Source organism: Protopterus annectens, chromosome 2.part1 (genome assembly GCF_019279795.1).
Source record: "Protopterus annectens isolate FY-2018-M chromosome 2.part1, PAN1.0, whole genome shotgun sequence".
NCBI classification, from domain to species: Eukaryota; Metazoa; Chordata; order Ceratodontiformes; family Protopteridae; genus Protopterus; species Protopterus annectens.
This window is the reverse complement of record NC_056729.1, coordinates 1,248,328,311-1,248,348,778: the sequence shown is the minus strand read 5'-3', so window position 1 is coordinate 1,248,348,778 and position 20,468 is coordinate 1,248,328,311. Positions and strand designations below refer to the sequence as shown.

At 40.9% G+C, this 20,468-nt stretch overlaps 1 protein-coding gene across 4 annotated transcripts in view; it reads left to right on the top strand.

The window, feature by feature from the left end:
• SEMA5B (semaphorin 5B) overlaps positions 1 to 20,468 on the top strand; it is a 3,270,261-nt gene that overhangs the window by 1,242,166 nt on the left and 2,007,627 nt on the right. The gene's annotated exons all lie outside the window — the stretch shown is intronic.

Below are 20,468 nucleotides of genomic sequence, written 5' to 3'. Positions count from 1 at the left end.
GAAGGCCAGTTGTACTTCTTAGCAACTTGTTGATGAAAACAAGTAACTCTGAATTAGGCAGGCAATGTAAGAAGGGCCCACCAGATATTTTAATGCGGCACTTGAATGTTTTCAGCATTTACATGCTTGCTTACAATGGATTTTTAGTGGGTTTGAGGCGGGACATTAAAGTACTCTCCAGAATGCTGTTAAAAGGTGACTGAGTCTTCCGTATTCAAAACTCACCTCTTTAAAGTAGAATGAATTTGAATGTCGAACAGTGTGAGGAACTTCAATCACCGGTGGTCACAGGGGAGGGGAGAGGCAATAAAAAAAAATGAGAAACCTTGCACTATGTGTAAGACAGAATGCAGTGTAGGAATTTGCACTGTACATATGAGACATTATATTGTCAGCCCGTCATCCTACTTACTGTTTACCAAACTAACCCATTTTTTCATACCAAGTCCCTCTGGATGGAGTACATTTAACTAACAATAAGTGTAAAAGTTAATCAGTGTCCAGAACTAAACTGGACAGTGTAATTCTCCAGAACTATTCCTACTTTCAGCTTGGCATTTATTTCCCTAAGAATGGCAAGTCCTTGTTTGCATTTTTTTTTCTGTTTTCAAGCTAGTACTGCGGTGGTGGTGCTGCGGTAGTATTGTCGCCTCACAGTAAGACGTTGTCCTGTTTGATTCTCAGCTGGAGCGTCTTCTGTGTGGAGACATGCTTGAATGGGAGTACCTTCGTTGAAGGTTGTGCGTCAGGGCTGGCAACTCAGCACATAAAAATCTACTGCCAATCATTATCGGACCGGAGTTCTGCTGTGGTGACCCCTAACCGGGAAAAGCTGAAAGACACAACAACTGCTTACCACTTTTTTCACCTTGGTTAGACTTACAGAAGTGCACTTTTATAGTTAGAAGGCTTTAAAGATCATGCCTAACAATGTGAAAAAGCCTTCTATTTTTGTATGAAACAGGGTTTATGCATACACTTTTTTATACAAAAATTAAAGGTCATGTTACACCCATTTATAAAAAAAAAAATTAAAAATTGCTTCAAAGCAGTGAAGAGTAAATGTACTGACCCGTGTTTACAGCATGAATATTCCTGGTAGGGCAGGAGGTGCTTACGACATTTTGGGTTTCAGCAGTAATTATACCAGATTAGTGTAGGTAAGTAATTGTAAATTAGTTATGTAATTACCAAACAGTTAAAGTAACAGTTTGGCTAAAAAAATAATGAACTAATTTACAGTTAGAGCTGGAACGCAAAGTGACGTAAGCAGTACTTGCCTGCCCATGAATATTCACTCTGTAAATGCAGCTCGGTACATTTTGTCTTCCTTCATCAGAATCAGTTTCTTAATCTTTATTTATTTATTTTTTAATACTGCAAAATGCACTTTTCTTTTCATACCAAAAAGTGTTTGCATACATAAAAATACACGTGAATGCTTTTTGTTTGAAAGGAAATTATCGTTTTGCACCTTTAAACATAATCTTTAATGGTATTGGAATATCAGTGAAGAAAAGTGGAACTTTGGTCATCTGTGAAGTAGCAGTATTTCGTTCTCAATAAAATTAGAGGAGCAAGCTCCTTCTGATATGGTGACGAATATTGCTACTCGAGTGTTTTTGTAAAAATTCTTAGTCAAGCTGCAGATCTTTGGGGTGTTGCCGGTGCAAGCACAGGTGTTGAGTCTTCCTGAAATCCTACAGGGTGTGTCTTAAACAGCTCTGCTGTACTTAAACATGAGAAAACTCTAGGGAATTTTACTTTGTCCTTATCGTACAGCTTCACATGTACATATGGTGAGATTTCTATGAATTATGGCACTTTATCTGCCTTGATTAATCGACATTTGATACGTGTATGGTGCTATTTGGCATAGCTTACCAGATTAGCTGATCTGGCTAATGTAATGCACCCTGCAATAAATTCCCTTTGTTGGGGTCTGGCAATGATCGTGAGCTACAGCAGTAACAACAAAATAGAATCATAGGAAGTTACTAGGCTATTGGCCCTGAGGCCCTTACAAACCTAGCCACGAATTTAGCCCATGTTCCAAGTCAGCACTTGATGCCACTGTCTAGCAGAGAGACAGATGGAATTCCAGAGGTGTATTTTCTGTTCCCCATCCAGTTATCCAGGTTGTGCTTAAAAAGGGTTAATGAGGTACTCTGCTTGATGTGGAGAGGGAGTCTGTTCCATAGAAGGGGAGAGTCTCTGGGACACAAATCTGTCCCACCAACAAGTCCTCTTGATGTCACAGACCAGGTTGAGGTTGCGCATGTGGATTACTCAAGTGGAGCTTGAATTGTGGATATGCAACAGTCCCATCAAGGGGGGGGGGGTCTGAGATTGCTTTGTATGCCAGACAGAGGTCACCTCTGAGGAGTCTGAGTAGAGAGAATGGCTTTTAGCCTGTCTGTGTAAGGTAGATGTTTGAGGCACTGGATTCTCCTGGTAAGGAACTTCTGTGGTTTCTCCAGCTGCTGCATGTGCTTTGTGAGGTACATGCCGAAAGGGACATTGTACTCAAAATGGGTCTTATAAGGGAAGAATACAGAGATGTTATGATCTCCTTGTCCCTGGATGATATACCCTTACTAATGAGGTGGGCCATGTAGAAAGCTTTCCATACAATGGAGGCAATATGTTGGTCAAAAGTCAGTTTGCTATCAACCTGGGTGCCCAAGTCCTTCATGACTGATTGCATGCCTAGGGCCTTGTTATTAATGTGATAATTTCTGCTGGCATCACTCTACCCAAAGGGCATGATGATGCATTTTTTTGGCATTCAGTTTGAGGCCATGTTTCTGGCACCAGGGGGAATTGATGACAGCGCCCAGCTTGCAGTCATCTGCAAACTTGGTCATCCATGGCCCACTGTTTTTTGTCCTGTCGATCAGCTGGTCCAAGTCATTTGCTTTGATGAAATCAAGGAATCTCTAGGCATTTGTGTTTTGGCATGAAAAGTTCTTCCAGTGTATGGTTGGATAGTTAAAGTTGCCCAGGATCAGGGTAAAGGATTGAATCTTGATAGATTCAAAGAGGTCCAGATAGGTAGAGTGGGCATCTTGAGTAAATGTTGGCGGCCTGTAGCTAGCTATGATTTGAATAGGAGTCTTGTTAACTGCACCTGGAGTGTCTCCTGTGTGTCATACTGCTTGACCAGCCTGGAGGTGTGTATTTCTTTAACATGTATTGCAACTCCACCTCCTTTTGTTGCCCTCTGTTTGGGTTCTGAATGTATTATAGGATGAGTAACCTGGTAAGGATGGGGTGCTTTCAGTAGCTTTGAACCAGGTTTCTATGACTGCACAAATGTCAGCATCTTCCAGGGTTAAGAATGCTTGCAATGAGTGCAGTTTCATGTTTAAACTCCTAGCATTTAGTAGCACAACCTTTAATTAGTGTTTTGATGAAATTTTTTATGTTGGTGGTTTTGATCTCATGGCATTTCCTAAAAAAGGCACTATGGGGGAGACAAGAGCCTTTGCCAGAAACCTGAAGCCCAAGGGGGACAGATGCAGTCCATATCTGGCAAAACATTGTGGTCTGTCAATCACGTCTTCACAGGATTTCAAGTACTGGATCACCTTGGAATAACACTAGAAACTAAGCCAATTGTTAATCAGTCATTTTCTGTTTGTATTGAAGCATCATTCTGGGTGATGGTAGAATGCTGCTTAAGGCTAGGGACATACCTGCCTGGGACACATATTCAGTGAGCTCAATCATGTCTCTCTTCATGTAGTCCAGGAAGGTATGTCTCAAGTCATTCTCACCAACATGGACTATGACAGAGTCATAATAGTACCTGTTCTTGAGAGACTTTAGTGTATGGGTGATATGGTGGATTCTGGCACCTAACACATAACTAAACTTGACTTTCTCCTTATCCAGCCTGGTGAGGGGCACATCTGTGTGTCTCACAATGGAGTCTCCTATGGCTAATATGTTGGATTTATGTTTAGGCCTTAGTGGTTGTGAGACACAGGTATGTGGACTGTTTGTAGTGTGGTAGGCAGTGAAGTTTGCATGTGTTTTTCCCTCAGAGGTCTCTTTTGTTTGGGTATGTTTTTGTTGAGGACCTCCACATATGTGGGGGGTGGTTGAGGTGTGGTGTTTGTGTTGACAGCCTTCTCAGTGCCAGATATATGCTGGCTTGTGAGGGGAAAGAGCATAGACTCTAGCTTCCTAATGTAATTGCATCTCTCACAAATTGTGTTCCTAGGTGGTAGTAGTAGAGGGTTGTCTGTGTACATGAGGCAGTTGCTACACTGTCTCAGGATGCCCATATCAACCAGACTGGCAAGAGAAACTGTTGGAAACTGTCCATCCATATTTGTTAGAATCTGAGGGAGAAGGGGACAGGGCGAGCTAAGGGGATAAAGGGTGGAATGTCCAAGAGGAGTACTACTAGGTGATCACACAAGTGTTACTAAGGAAAAATTTGTAGCTGGAATACCTTGCAGTGGATTAAAAACAGTGCAGCTGCTGTGCGTGACGTGCAAACAAGCCCAAACCAGCTCAAATGTGGGGTTTAAATACCATAAAAAATAGAAGATTCTAGTAACACAGAAATCTAGCCAATCCTGCTAGTCCCTACTTTCTTTCCAATCAGCTTGTGTCAGACAAGGCCCAGGCAGCCCTGCTACCCTAACTAGCAGAGAAGATAGGCCCCTACCAGCACAAGATGGCTGCCAGAATCACAGAAGGCAAAAACAAACAGCTTTGGCTGCACCGAACCTGTATCCAGACTATGCTACTCAATTTAAGGGTTAAGAACACAGTACAACTCTCAAAAAAGCACATATAAACCACTTACAGACAATAAACAGAACTCACAGTATGAAAAAATACAGTTAAACAGTAATGAATTGCATTAAATAGCAATGAAATACAGTTAATCAGTAAAGTGCTTTGAAACGGTGCAAATTTGTTTATTTATTTATTTATTTTGGCATTTGCTGACCGGGATAGTCTGACTGAGCAAAAGCCCTTTTTCAGCAGAGGTTCATGGAGAAAAACTTCACAATTAGTATTACAAGTCCAAAGTGTATAAACTAACTGCATAACTAGTATAGCAAACAAACACAAATGTGATAAATTATCTCTGTATCACAACAGTAAAAAAAAAAAAAAACTCGGATAAAGCAGCAATTCAAGAGAATGCGGTCATCAATTTAATGAGGCTACCGATAAGCAGCAACAAATGTGGCAAATTAAATGACTAAATGCAGTTGAAAAATGAAGAGGCACTCTCTCTATATATATATATATATATATATATATATATATATATATATATATATATATATATATATATATATATATATATATTTATTTATTTATTTATTTCAGTTTGATTATCGGGGAAGTCGACTGGGCCAGAAAGTGCCCATTTTCAGTGGAGGCCGAAAGGAGAAAAAAAAAAAAAAAAACACACACTACACACATAAGAAGGTTCAAAAAAAATTCCAAATACAGAGGTAAAAAATAAAAGCAAGAATTCATGCAAAACAGGTATAGTAAAATAATAAATTGTCATTGTACAAGCAATGAGACAAACAGTTGCAGGTTTTTTTACATTCAGAGCAATATCAATTGTCAAGAAATAGGCATCAGTGATTACTGACAGTTGTGTTATATTATACATGCTAAGAGAGAAGAGAGATTGAAAGAACAGAAAAAGATGATGAAAGTTTGTTTGAGGTAAATAAGGAAAAGGAGAGGACGTAGTGAAGTTTTGCATCAGAGCTTAGTAGGCCTGGTGGGGAAATGTATTTGTATTTATGTAGGTGTGAAAGCAGGAGGAGGATAGGATAGGATGAAGAAAAGAAAAGCTTTGGTTTTGAAAAAAGGGGTATTGTATTAGTAGGGAGGAAGAGAGAGAAGAGAGAGTTCCTTTTTTGTAGACTAGAGAAGAGAGAAGGAGTTGGGGGCGGGGGGGTTTGGGAGCATGAATGATGACGAGATGATCATCTGTGATCCTCAGGGATGTATGGGGATGGGAAGGGGTTAGTTTGTGGCAACTTGGGGGCAAAAAAATTAAAAAAATAGCAGGTGTAGGAGTGGTGGTAAAGTGGGTAGGTTCCAGCCAGTTCAATGATTGTAGGGAGTAGGGAGTGAGTACAGGTTTTGGATTTGGTTGTGGTTTTTGAGAATTTGGTTGTTTTTATTTTTTTTTGTAGCAAGAGTCTAGAGGTGAGGGGAAGAAAGAGAAGAGGTTTAAGTAGGAAGAGGCATAGTATAGTAGGAAGGAGAGCGGTAGTAGGCAAGAGGAAAGTTGGAGAGGGAGGAGTTGGAGAGAAAGTGGTTATTCCTGTAGAGCATACCCTTTTTTTTATGTTTTTCTTGATTTTGAATTCAAATTATGATATCATCTATTGTGGGATGGTTCTTTTTGCAGAAGGAGGAGTTTTGTTGGCTTGGCTGGCTTGGCTACTTTTTTAAAGTAGAAAGTGAGGAGACAGAAGATAATTCAAGGTTAAGAAGCTGAAGGGGTGGGCCTTCACAACTGATCACACTGTACTCAGTAGAATGAGCTGATGCAATGGGACTGGGAGGAGTGTCCAATATCAAATTTATTACAGGTGGGCAACTCAAAAGCCACCAAGCTTTAAGAACAACAACAATGGATGGATGGGGATATGGATCAGTACAGAGGTAAGGATTCAATTCACTAAGCCTAAAAAGCAGTTGCACAGTTTAAACAGATATGCAGCAAATATTGTTTTAGTTAATCAGAAGTGCAGAAAACAGTTGAAAATAAGCACTTATTTTTTGTAGTCTCACAGCAGGTTTTTGGAAAACAGCAGACCAAAGGCAGAAGGCCTTTCTCACTGCAGCTTTGAGCAAACAATGTTGCAGAATTTCAAAATGTATTTATTTGCTTACTTTTTTATTTAGTTACGAGTTGACCCACTAATCAAATAATAATTTACAGTGGAGATCCAGGGAGAAAATCTCCACAGAACATATTTAGGGATAATTTAGAGTAGCAAGTGAGTCTTGCATATTATTTCTTGGAAAGAAATGTTAGTACTTAGAAAAAAGTTGCACAGGTGTGGACTGACATAGAAATGCCACCCACTCAAAATTCAGACGCTAGGACTGAACTCCAGACCTAGGAGCTGAAAGGTAGCAGCAGTAACCACCACAGCTCTCTGGTATTAAAGGATAATTCCTGTCTGCCAACCCATTTACCTTGTTTAAGTATTTCACTGTATAATAGCAACTTTATTAACTAAAGATAAAGTGCATCTCTCAAATCCCTTTCCTGTGATAAGTAATAACTTCTTCTTTCGGCTTGTTCCCGGTTAGGGGTCGCCACAGCGGATCACCTGTCCGCTCATGATTGGCAGTGGAGTTTTACGGTGTCGAGTTGCCAGCCTGGCACCCAGCCTTCCACAGAAGGCACACACATGCATACATTCACATCTAGGGTCAATGTAGAGACCTAAAATCCTGTTCTGTTTCTGCATCTGAAATAATACATTATTTTGCATTAGCATCTGTGTAAGCCTGTATGACATTCATATGTCATTAGTTCAGATTTGATAATACAAATCTGATAGAAGCCTTCTTGACCACATTTGTGAAATTTGAACAGTTACTTGCATATGACTGTGCAAGTTTTTTAAAGGAAAAAGACATCTTCCCACCATAGAAATTCACACACAAAAGAATTACGAGTTTCAGAGGTATAACAAAGTCCTGTAATTCGGCTACTCTGGATAAAGGTTTAAATGCACAACGAACAGCAACCGCAGTGGTGGTGCTGTGGTAGCATTGTCGCCTCACAGTAAGACGCTGTCCGATTCGATTCTCATCTAGAGCGTCTTCTGCGTGGAGACATGCGTGAATGGGCGTACCTTCGTTGAAGGTTGTGTGTCAGGCCTGGCAAGCCAGTATGTAAAAATCTACTGCCAATCATTAGCGGACCGGAGTTCCGCTGTGGCGACCCCTAACCAGGGAAAAAACGAAAGACAAAGACACAAATACTTGATACAAATTACTGAGTCAGTAAAAAGAGCTGTAGACATTGCTTCCAGAAACTGTCCAAAGACACCGCTGATTAGAGTGTTGCAACTGTAAGAACTTGTATAAAGGACCCACAATCGTGATGAATATGCCATGTCATATTATGGAGATATAGTGCATTGTGGGAGAAAGGATAGACTGAGGAACAAACTTACATTTGTATGTTACCTTCTTTTGGGCTATTTTGTGAGATATTAAATTATAAAGTAATACGGTTTACCTAGATTGATACATCAGTAGGAAATGCTACATAAAATATGTAGCCAAAAAATGTATTTTTTTTTTCATTTGGCATGTGAACTTCTTTAATAGTTTGTGCTGACATTTGACAGACCACAAATAAATGATTCCCTATTAAAAGGAACAACTAATAGTTGGTTTCTGTGAAAGAGTGGCACAGTGATTTGAAAGGTTTGCTGAAGAGCTTTAGCATTTATTAGTGACCTGTAGCTCACTACGTTTCCTTAACATGGCACCTTTACATCGAAGCTGAGAGTCATGTAGAAGTTATTCAGAAGAGCAAAAGTAGTTACTGTGACAGGTTGACTTGTATAGCTAATGTTAGATAAGAAATTCAAACTGTCAACTAAATGGGGATACTGAGTGTGCAAAATGATTTTGGAATGGGAAGTGAAAAATAAAATATTAATGTGATTTATGTATTTTGTGCAGATAATTTCTGTTTAAGGCATACATAGGTGTAACAGTGATTAGCTAACAAGTACCACTGATTTAGTACCTCCAAGATGCTCAGTGAAAATAGAGGCCATAATCTCTTCCTTTCTGATTATGTGCTGTTAGGATGTAAGGAGATTGTGCTGTCATGTAATTTTGTTCCTATTGCAGTATTTTGGAGACTGAAATGGAAGGAGAGCAGTGGATGGCTTTTGATTGCTTTTTGAAGCCACTATTGTGAACTGATATAATGCATAGTTTTTCCAGAAGTAGCATAAAGTCAAGTCAGGTGGGATTTGCAGATTATATCATAGATTAGTATAGCAAGTATGAACTTTTAAGTTCTGATGAACTGTATGTGTTGATTATAATTTTATTTTGGTTTACCAGGCAGCTCACTAATCCAAATGGACTTTTCTCAAGCCTGCTCACTTTTTCAAAGCAAACAGTAAATTATTGTAGTAATACACCATTATAAACATTAATATACAGTACAATAAGCGGTAAACAATTTACAAACTGTTTATAGAAAAGATGCAATATCTAATATTTATGCAGTTTTAATTCTAGTGGTAAAAGCAAATAACTTTTTTAAACATAATATCTGTAGCATAGTATGAGTATTTACATTTCTAACTGTTTACATTTTATGAACCTTGTATATGTATAAGGAAGATAGGGCGGCCACGGTGGTGCAGCGGTTAGCGTTGTCGCCTCACAGCAAGAGGTTCTCCGGTTGGGTGCCTTCTGTCTCGAGAGTTTGCATGTCCTCCCTGTGATCGTGTGGGTTTTCTCCAGGTGCTCCGGTTTCCTCCCACATCCCAAAGACATGCAGTAGGTGGATTGGACACTCTAAATTGGCCCTAGGTGTGAGTGTGTGTGTGCCTTCTATGGAAGGGGAAGGTTGGCGCAGGCAACTTCGACACTGTAAAAACTTCACTGCCAATCCTGTGTGCTTGATGAGATGATCCGCTGTGTGACCCCTAAAAAAGAAAGGAAGGAGAAAGAAGTATATGTATAAGGAAGATGAAATAAAAAAATAGAAAAAAAATTGCAGAGTGGGATATGGAGAGATGGAGGATATTTAAAAGAGAGAGAGAGAATGGGTCAGTTTATAGTACTTGTAAGTCTCTCTAAAACAGAGAGAGAGAAAATTGACAGTGAACTGTTTTAGATTCAGGTAATTGAAATAGTTTAATACAACTACATTTTGGCTTTGCCTGAGGTCTGTTTTTAAAGCAACACTGAATAGAGGGTAGTACATGCTTTCTTTTTATGTGGCTGGTAGTAATTCACAGAGTTTAAGGGCAATGAGGGGGAAGCTGTGGTAAGTACCTTGCAGTTCATGTTAGGGGTTATCAATGGATCGATATAAGATGGTAGTTTGAACAGGTGATGAATCTAGTGGAATAGGTAATGAAGAACTCAAGCTTTAACAATTTATATGTAAATTAACCTATCAGGAGTTGGATTCTTTGAATCATGAGTAGCCATTTTTTGAGAGAAAGACAATGGTGTTCTCTCTCGGATGTTGGATGATGCCTTCACTTGAAAGTTATACACTTCAGGACCTTCCTTTAGATATGGGAGTTTTAAATAAAGATTCTTGAACTGCTTGGTAATCTGCATGTTGGTGGGATGAAATATGCCATTTACATTTATGATATAAACAGAGTGATATATTAGTTATTACTAGTGAACAGCTATTCATATTAGTTACTAGCAGGCCACTGAGAAGAAGGCCAGACATTAGAATAAATTCATGCAGGTCACTTATATATATTTAACAGACTGATCATGGGTTTCCAGAAATGATCTCATTTCTCTGATGTAGAAGTTTTGTGATTAGATTTTATTACTCTTTAGGATAAACTATGGTGCTCTATTATCAAGTAGTTTATGTAGCAGGGGGTTCACATCATTGGCACTGAACTGTGAGAATAAGCTTTGAGGTTTGTCACCATGATGATGCTGAGCTAGAGTTGCAGACTTGTTAATGAAAAAGGGAAGTGTTTTATATGACGTGAGTGATCTTCTAATGTTTAAATGTTGCTTTTAAGTAATGTGCCATGCTTTCACTGTTCTACTGATACTAATTCTCAGCACAAAATGAGAATTATTCAAGCAGTACTGGGATGGATGTGTTTGCTTTTAATTTAGTATATATACTTTGAAACCACCTAAAGGTGTGTTGGGCATAGCCATAAACAAAGAAATTTCATTGATAGCTAGAAAGCTGGCACCAGATTTCTGCTTTCCATGTGTAACACAGCAATGAACATAATTCAGATTGCAATCTCCAGGCTTAGAGGGATAGCCAAGGCGAGACAGAGCAACTCTAGGCCAGCTCTGTCATAGCTGGGGGTAGTTGTGGTTTGTTACCACCTAGGACTTTCCCAATGTTACAGCCTAGTGGTATGGCAGCTTGCTGGGGCCTAACACAACAATGTAAGAAGATGCTGCAGGATTTTTTTATATGGTAGTATATGCAGGCCACCTAACCTGTATCAGACTGCATTGCTCTTTAGCAGTCCGCTGTAAAGTTTAAATAAATATCCATCATTCTATACCATGGATGCTGCTGTCAGCCTCCTAAGGTGGCCAGGGGCATGTAACTGCACTACAGGGCACTACTTGGGGTGGAAGCAATGGCCATAGCAGAGAGTTATTGGTCAGTGGAGGCATAGATTGTTAAACAGCAAGATGCAATATAGATGATTCATTAAGGCATTGATTAAGGAAATGTTATGCATAGTTTTGGAGGCCAGTAGCAGTTCACATTTCATGCTATAATGGACTACCCAGCATCCCCTCCACATCACACAACCTGCTCCTGTACCTGAACGTCCACCAAATCCAGCCGTACTTGGCCTACTGGTGTGGTGCAGCCACAGCTACACATAGTGACCACTACGCATATGTAGTAGGTAGTGTCACCCTAGGTGGTTGCAGGATTGCACACGACCTCAGCACATTTTCGTAACTCCAAAACGATGTTCGGTATACCTCTTGTGGATCGGTACAATTTTTACGTATCATGGGATACGTAACCTGTGTAAACATTAGAATGGAATACATGAAGTCCAGTCATGTAGATATCTGGATAGAAGTTGGAATGTGCATTAGAGGTGTATGACACTGTCCAGCCCTAAGTGGTCATGCATAACCTACTATCCAGGATCAAACACTTGCCCGTGACACACGTGTCCCGACACGAATAAGCGGAAATATATTGCACACATTTGCATAGTGGCAAATGGTATAAGGGTGATGAAGGCACTGACGTAAACAGGATAACCCTGATGTACTGTGTGAGGGACACTTAATGTATGTGTAGGTGTGACCGACCATACCTGTCAACCTCTGAGAGCAAGATATCTGGACAAAGCCTTGAATAAAAGTATACCTGTCAGCCTCTGAGAGCAAGATATCTGGACAAAGCCGTGAATAAAAGTGGGACAAAGGCCCAAAAGTATGGACAATTTGTAAAGAAACTGAGAAAGTTGATAGAATAACAGTTTGTACATTGGCATTAATTTCCTGAAGAGTATGAAGTCTGAAACTCAAGTGTCTGTCATTATGTTCTGACTTGAGTCTTTAATGACCAGCTACTGATTTGCCAGAAAACAACAGTGTATTACAGAGGTCCATACATATTTACAGTAACAAACCTTCACATTTGTTTACTGTACCACTGCATACCTGTAGTTAATTCATGTCCAAAATAATAATCCTCGTATAAATGCATACAGGAAATAGTCAAATGTGAATGGGAACACCCCTCACCATGGATTATGTATTGTAACCACCCTCACCCATATTATGTATTGCCAACATAAAAAGCTGATGACAGGTGCTGAAAGACCTGTGTCTGTAAACACAGGTAAACCTCTATAAAATGGACAAATGCTGTCCATGTGCTTCGTCTGACATTTGAACTTGGTCAGGGCAGTTCTGTTCACCAGGTCAACAAGCCTAAACCCAGATCACCACAGGAACACCCTGACAATCAAAGACTTGTATGTGCCAGGACTATAAGCCTTGGAGTTCTGCATATCCTTGGAGTGATTAAATATGCAGCTTGGGTCCAAAGCAGTAGGGAATAGGGAATGTGTAATATGTAGCACCGCATTTTTCCCAGCAGGAGAATGGATGCCTGTGTTGTAAGTGAAGCGGTGTAGGTGTATGTTAATGTAGCTATGTACTATGGGTATGCATATAAATGAGTCAGAACACCAATAGTATAGTGGTTACAGCATCCGGCCAACGTGAATGCAGTCCCGGGTCAACTACGACTTCAGCACATATGAGTTAATGAATGCATGTGTGCTGTAAAGGCATTTAAATATGTAAAGGTGAACGTGTGTTTCGCATATGTCCGTTAACCGGATTACAGATATTGTACTGGTACCATCCCAATTATGAAAACCCACGTAAGCACAAAGACTTAGTAAACATATGTAACCTACAATAAGGATATGCAAGTGCGCCTGCACATGTGTAATCCGCTCACAGCATAGCAAATGAATGCTGTTTTCTACACGTTTATTAATATATCTATATATGGATATATATATTTGTGTATAGATATATATCCACAGACTTAAACTAAATAAATATATGAAAGAAAGAATGTACAGACATATATATATATATATATATATATATATATATATATATATATATATATATATATATATACACACACACACACAATTACATTAATCGATATATACATAACAAACATAGAAACATTTGTCCTTGTAGATATAACACATGTACATAAATAGGCTATGTCATAGGCCTGATCATCACAAACATGGGGACAAAATGCTCCACACCAGAAGTACATCCCTCTTTGGTAAGATCAGACCATAAATTAATCTCACTGGAAATCCACATCCTGCCCCCACCCCCTGCACAAAAGACCACAGTGAAGAACTTCTCAAAAGCAAACTTCACACTTCTTAAGACTGAAGTGGTATCTTTCAAGGCCCCTGGGCCAGTGGAAACCACAACCCACACTGCTGAATCCCTTGCAAATGCCTTCTATGGGCACCTTCAAGAATGCATGGATCATGCAATCCCAAATAAAACCAAGACCCATTCCCCCAAAGGCAGGCGACCGGTCTGGTGGACCCCAGCCATAAACAAACTTTACAACAGAAGGAGGAAGCTACTACATGACAGAGCAAAATCCCTAAAAGGAAAGGCATCTCTGATCAGTACTAGCAAAAACTACGATCACTCATAAAATCATCCAAGGCCAACTTTGAGAGAAAAATGCAAATGACACAAAAGACAATCACAAGGCCTTCTTTAGCTATGTTAGAAACCTGGGTGGAAACTCCCAGATATGCTCAGAGTTAGTCCAAAATGACACAAAATACACTGAACCCACTGACATTGCCAACATTCTGGCAGACAGGTTCAGTGCAAATTCTCCTCCCCTCCCCAAAAGGAGAAATAACTATCCCAGCAGAGTGTAGCCTCCTAACATCTCAGATGCCCAGGTGAGAGCCGCCTCTCTAAAGCTAAAAACACAGCATCAATGGGACGGATGGTGTCCCGGCTGTGTGCTACATAAACTCAAGAGGAACTAAACCCACACATAAGGCTGCTGTTTAATCTTAGCCTTACCACAGGATCGTGCCCAAAGAGTGGCGTCTGGCAACAGTGGTCCCACTTCACAAAGGCGGTGCTTCTACGGACCCTGGAAATTTCCGCCCCATAAGCCTGGCCGAGCCTGGTCTGCAAAGCTATGGAGGATCATTATGGAACTCATAAACAAAGACATTGGGGACCTACAGACATTGGATCCTACCCAATTTGGCTTTGTCAAGGCAGATCCTGCCTTCTGAACTTGAGTCGACTTTTGAAACCGTCACTAAGGCCATTGATGAGGTAAGGCAGTTCACACAGCCTACCTTGACCTTGCAAAGCCTTTGACACAATACCCCACTCGGGCATCATGACAAACTCACCAGCTTAAATGTAAACCCATATGTCACAAGATGGGTTGCAAACTGGCTCAAGGACAGAACCCACAGGGTCAGAGTTGCTGGAGCTATGTCAGACTCTAAGCCAGTCTGGCGGTGTCCCACAGGGCCATCAGTCCTGGGACCCTCTTGTTCAGCATTTATTTTTCGAGGTACAGGCAAACATAGGAGGATTGTGGCTGACAAAGTTCACAGATGACTGCAAACTGGCCATAATTGATACTCCAGTGGACACAAACATCCTTCAGAGAGGCCTCATAGAAATGGATAATTGGTGCCAGAGCCATGGCCTTAAGCTAACGCCAAAAATGTATAGTCATACCCTTTGGGAAAAACAAGGTACCGACAAATTACCACATAGGCGGTAATCCATTAAGTACAGAAGAGGTAATCAGGGACCTAGGGACCCAGGTTGACAGTAACCTCTCATTTGACACTCACATTGCCAAAGTGGTTAGGAAGACCTTCTATATTGCCCACCTTATCATGAAGGGTTTCACATCTAGATCAAGAGAGGTCATTGTGCCCTGTACTCTTCTCTTATCAGGCCAATAATTGAGTACAATGCCCCATTTGGGATGTATCTCACCCGACACCTGCAGCAGTTGGAAAGTTCCTCACCAAGAGGATAAAGGGTCTTAAACATATGTCATATGCTGCCCGACTGAAAAAACTCCAGCTCTATTCAGTGCATACCGCCTACTCAGAGGTGATCTGTGCCTGGCGTACAAGGCCATGTCCAATCCTGAATTAATGGACATGCTCCACCTCAGAAAATCCAAATCCATCAGAGCCACGAGAACAAGTGACTTAAACCTCAACACAGAAATAAATAGAACGTGCTGGAGGGACAGATTCATAACCCAGAGGCTCCCTACACTCTGGAACAGAATCCCAGTCCATGTTAGGCAGTGCCCCTCACTGACTCTATTCAAGAGAAATCTCGACGAGTGGATGGGAGATCGTAGGTTTACCCCGGGGGTCATCTCTTTGTCACTACTAGACAGAGGCATAGTAAACTAAACCCTAAAAGGGCGTAGTATTCTCATCCTAAGGGGTGGTGTAAGCCACATACACTCTGGCTAGGCTTATAAATGCCCTAGGGCAGATAGCCTAGTACGAACCTATGAACCTATGAACCTATAGCTATTATGGATAGACATACAGACATGCAAGAAAGGTAAATACACTGCTGCTTTCCAAACCATTGCCTGGAAAGTACCAGTGTGCCAAATCTGCAAGTTCTACTATTTAAACATGGATATAGGTGTCCTTTGCAGGACTCCAAAAAGTGTTGTCCACAAGCAATGGCCAGTAATTATCGATGCAAAGGAAGTCACATTCGCAGCTACAATATAGCTGCACATGCAACAGTAGCTTGTGCAAGGGTAATAACACATGGGTTGACAGAATGTATGACATATGTCCTGATACGCGGAGAGTGGATAGTGCTTAGAAGTATCTTCATACTTTATTATAGCTCACATTAAATATGTCTTATGACTACTGTGGAGGGGTGTCAAGTATGGGAATCATGGGTATGCAAGAATTTGCCTAGGTTCACAGGTGTTGGTTGGCACAGATTTATTAGGTCCACCCCATGGGAGTGATTAATATTCCTATGTGGGTATAACACATGCCTATACCTTCCAAAAATGAAGAACCCATCTACTGGATATTGTGTAAACCATTGAGGGAAGACGTAGGGACTAATATCAGTGTCATGTAAGTGATTATCATGGACGTACATGCATATGAATAAGATAGTCACTATACCTCTCAACCTTTCAGAATAAGACATCTGGACAAAGGCATATTTAAATAAGTACAAATAGGGACTATGTTAAATATTCCACTGACAAAGTTAGAACGTTGATAGAATAATGGATAATTCATTAGTATGAATGTTTTGGGGGTTATTAGTTATAAACTACTAATGTCTGTCATTATTATCTAACCTCACAGTCCTTAATGACCTGCCACTAATTTACCAGAAAGGCACAATAATAACAAAGAAGGAATGACATTATAAGTCTAAGTTCGGGTCATTTACCCAACATGTGTACAGTTGAGAGGTATGAAGGTAACCCGGTCCTAAACAAATGTACAGAACTAGTGATATCAGATGGACAGGTGTGAAGAAAGACGGGATGACAAATGACAAAACATGTATAAGTCAAAAGCATGTACCTCGATAAATGTGAATGAATACTTATGCCCTGTGATAGTCAATGTGGAAGGTTAATAGTGTCCCTCAGGGTGTTGTGCAGTGTCCCCGATACAGTGTCCAGTCTCCCACACTCGCATGTGAGTTCTGCCACTGACGGACATCGCAAATACCGACGAACACATAAGGTAGATGATAGCATAATATGTTTTGATTAGCACCTGTTGGCTTTTGTGAGGAACACAACACTCTTGGCGGGTGTGTCCTGCAAAAGGAATGTAATGGCATCTGGCCTGTGATTTCTTCTTGTGTGTAGTGGTGTAATACAGTGATATATCTTGTATCAGAAACAGATACATGTGATAGGAAACAGTATTATTGACTATACTACTACAAGAAAACTCTGGAGGTATGAAAAGCACTGAAGTAGTAAGTTCAGTATTGACCGCAGGTATGTGTTGACATGTCAAATATCACAGCTCTATATAAAGTACCTATAGGGCTGTCACCGTTACAAATGATGAAGGTGGGAGCTGCTTTGTAGAAATGTCAGATTTAGCAGGTCAAACCATACCTACAGCGATGCATACTCCACAAATAGACATATTAGCACACAGTAAAGCTTAGGCCAGGGGTCATGGAGCCTTGGCCAGTGTGTATGAGTAGAGGAAGTGTAGAACAAGGCAAGATGTCTGCCGAGCTATTCAGCAATATCCTGTAGGGGCATGTAAGGCAGCCCCTGAACCGAACATTGCCCGGACAATGTTAGGATATGCAAATTACCCCATTTGTAGGTGAAAGCTATGCAAATGATGTAAATCTGCGATACATGTAACAGTAAGCTGTCCGTGCAAGAGTAGAGTTATGTGCAGAAATGTACTCGGATGTTAACCGAGTTACGTTCTGCAAGTAGCTAAACGGAGCAATGTCAGCTGCAAATAAAGGATGAATTCAGTTGAAGAAGCATGCCAATGGCCAAATATAAGACCAGTGGCATATTTTCCATTGTAAATTAATAAAACTCTATTTGTCCTCCCCGATCTCCGGTGTGTAAGCGCAGCGGCGCGAAAACGCGCTGCACTTTTAAAACAAGAGAAATATTTAAAATACACATAGACATTGTAATTATCGTTAACAATTAGTTCGCCATGCAGGTGAATGGCAAGCTGAAGACAAGATGGCTACTGAGTACTGGTTGCTATGTGTGGAAGTGCTCCGTCAGAGATGTAACCAAGCATTAGTAGACAATCCGATGCAATTGAGGCTGAGGATAGTGAATCGCAATTTGTCATGCCATATGCGCCAAGCCACTACAGTGGAAGAGTAGGTTAAGGTGACTATCAGAGTAGAAGATAGGTGACATCATGAGTGTGTATTTATAAAACACTGTAATCCTATTGGAGCAATGTGTCACATGTTTGCTGTCAGTTACTCATCAGTGAAAGAGGCGTGTTATGATTTATCCTAGGTACAGTCAGGAAACTGATGTTGTACACCCTGGATATCACTGAAGTTTCATGCAAAGCTGCTGACAGTGTGTTTGCGCCTGTAAGCCTGAGTAAGCATGTGTGCACGCGTGTCAGCCCGTGTGTGCGTGTTGAAGAATGAATAAGTTAGTGTAAGCATGTTGAAGCCCGTGTAATGTCGTGTAAGCCAGTGTACGTGTTTGTAAGCATGTATAAATCTGTACTACACACATCACACACGTACTGCACACTCTGAAACACATGCTGCCAGTACTACATACGTCAGTCAAATGGCACATGGATGGATAATAAATCATCAGAATCAACAGTGCTGTAAACTATACTACATTGATGGTCATAGCTGCAATGCATCATGCCTGCTTACATACACCTAGAAGGATATCACACTTTTTGTTAACAACATTTTAACATTAATACAGTGCTATAAAGCCACCCTGAGCATCAGCACCATGTTAATCTGTTCCTGCATCTATGTTACACATTACAGGTGGTGGCACAGGTGTCATCATATGCACAGGGTATGGTGTTTCTTTTCCAGAGCCTGTCATTGAGCCATCCAAGCAACATGTAAGTATGTGTGTGTGAGGGACAACAGTGTTTGCATGGCCCAATGTTGATGCAATGTGTGTGTGTATGTGTTAGCCCTAGCTGTTTGTTTCATGTGTGTCTGCATGTACACAGTTTCAGCATGTGTCATGCATATACAGGAGGTTGTGGGACAGTCACAGACCGTACCTGCCAGGCTGTACAGATCGCCATTACTGGCCATGGACACCCCTGCATGCATTCAACAATATTCCAGTTCTGCACCTGTCAATGTATACACATACATTCTTGGGATCTGTATCACAACCTGTGGATAAACGGGTGACAGTAATGTTAACCTGATTTGCATAGTAGTGTCAGGTAATACATAGCCATATGAGCCATACTCATCCTCCAAAGTAACAACCACTGCTGACTGTTGCTGAGATGTGCACATGACCGTTTAAAGGTGCTTTACTATCATTGTTGTCAATGTCCCTTGTAATACCCAGCAACAGAATAACTGGTCACTACACAACTATAACCCAGGATCACTACAGCACACAGTATGTGCACTATCACAGAGCCATAGCAGATTTACATACATCAAAGGTATTCACGTACAGATAATGCAGCACATTCAATAGTGCTAATATCCACATACATATCAATATCTATGTACATTACATATACAGAAATAGAAATACACACACACACACTTGGCAGGGTTGTGATCAGAACACAAACCTAACTACCTTATCACACTACAGCATTACGCATGTACAGAACGCGCTACCGTGATTACTAGATCACATCATTCACACAGGCATACATCCAGCTTGCTGGCATCAGCATCAAAGGCAAAGACGCCATACAGATTCTACGGAGAGTGAGTAGTGTAAAAGCAATGTACTGTTGTCATGCAGCTGGAAACTCTCACACACACATGCACACACACAAGTGGCAGGATTGGGATTAGAACACAGACCTAACTACCTTATCACACTACAGCAATACGCATTTACAGAATGCGCTACCGAGGTTACTGAACACAGCACTCCCAGAGGCATACTTCTAGGTGGGTGACATCATTTGTAAAGGCAAGGTTGTCGATAGGGAATGTATAGAGAGTGAGCAGTCTGAAAGCATATTACTGTCCCAAGGTAGCTGTAGACAAACACATGGCAGTAGTGTAATCGGGGCAACTAAATATCTACGAAGCACCACAACAACACTACATAGATACAGTACGCGCCACAGACAGTACACCCTGCAAGACAGCCAGTGTGTTCAATGTAGGCATCCGTCGTGACATTGAAAATGGACATCTGTTGCTTGGATGTCTACCATCGCTATACAGGATGTCAGTGGCCATGCCCATACACAGAGGTACAAGGTGTCACTGGCCATGCCCACACGCTTAGTATCACACGTCCGTTTGGAATGTACTGCGTGTCCATCTACACAATGGTGTACTGGGCATGCTCACACACTTACCAGTTGCAAAGGGCCATCTTGCATTCACACGGATTCTAAACATGTAAGGGCACAGTTTGGAATGTACTGTGTGTCCAA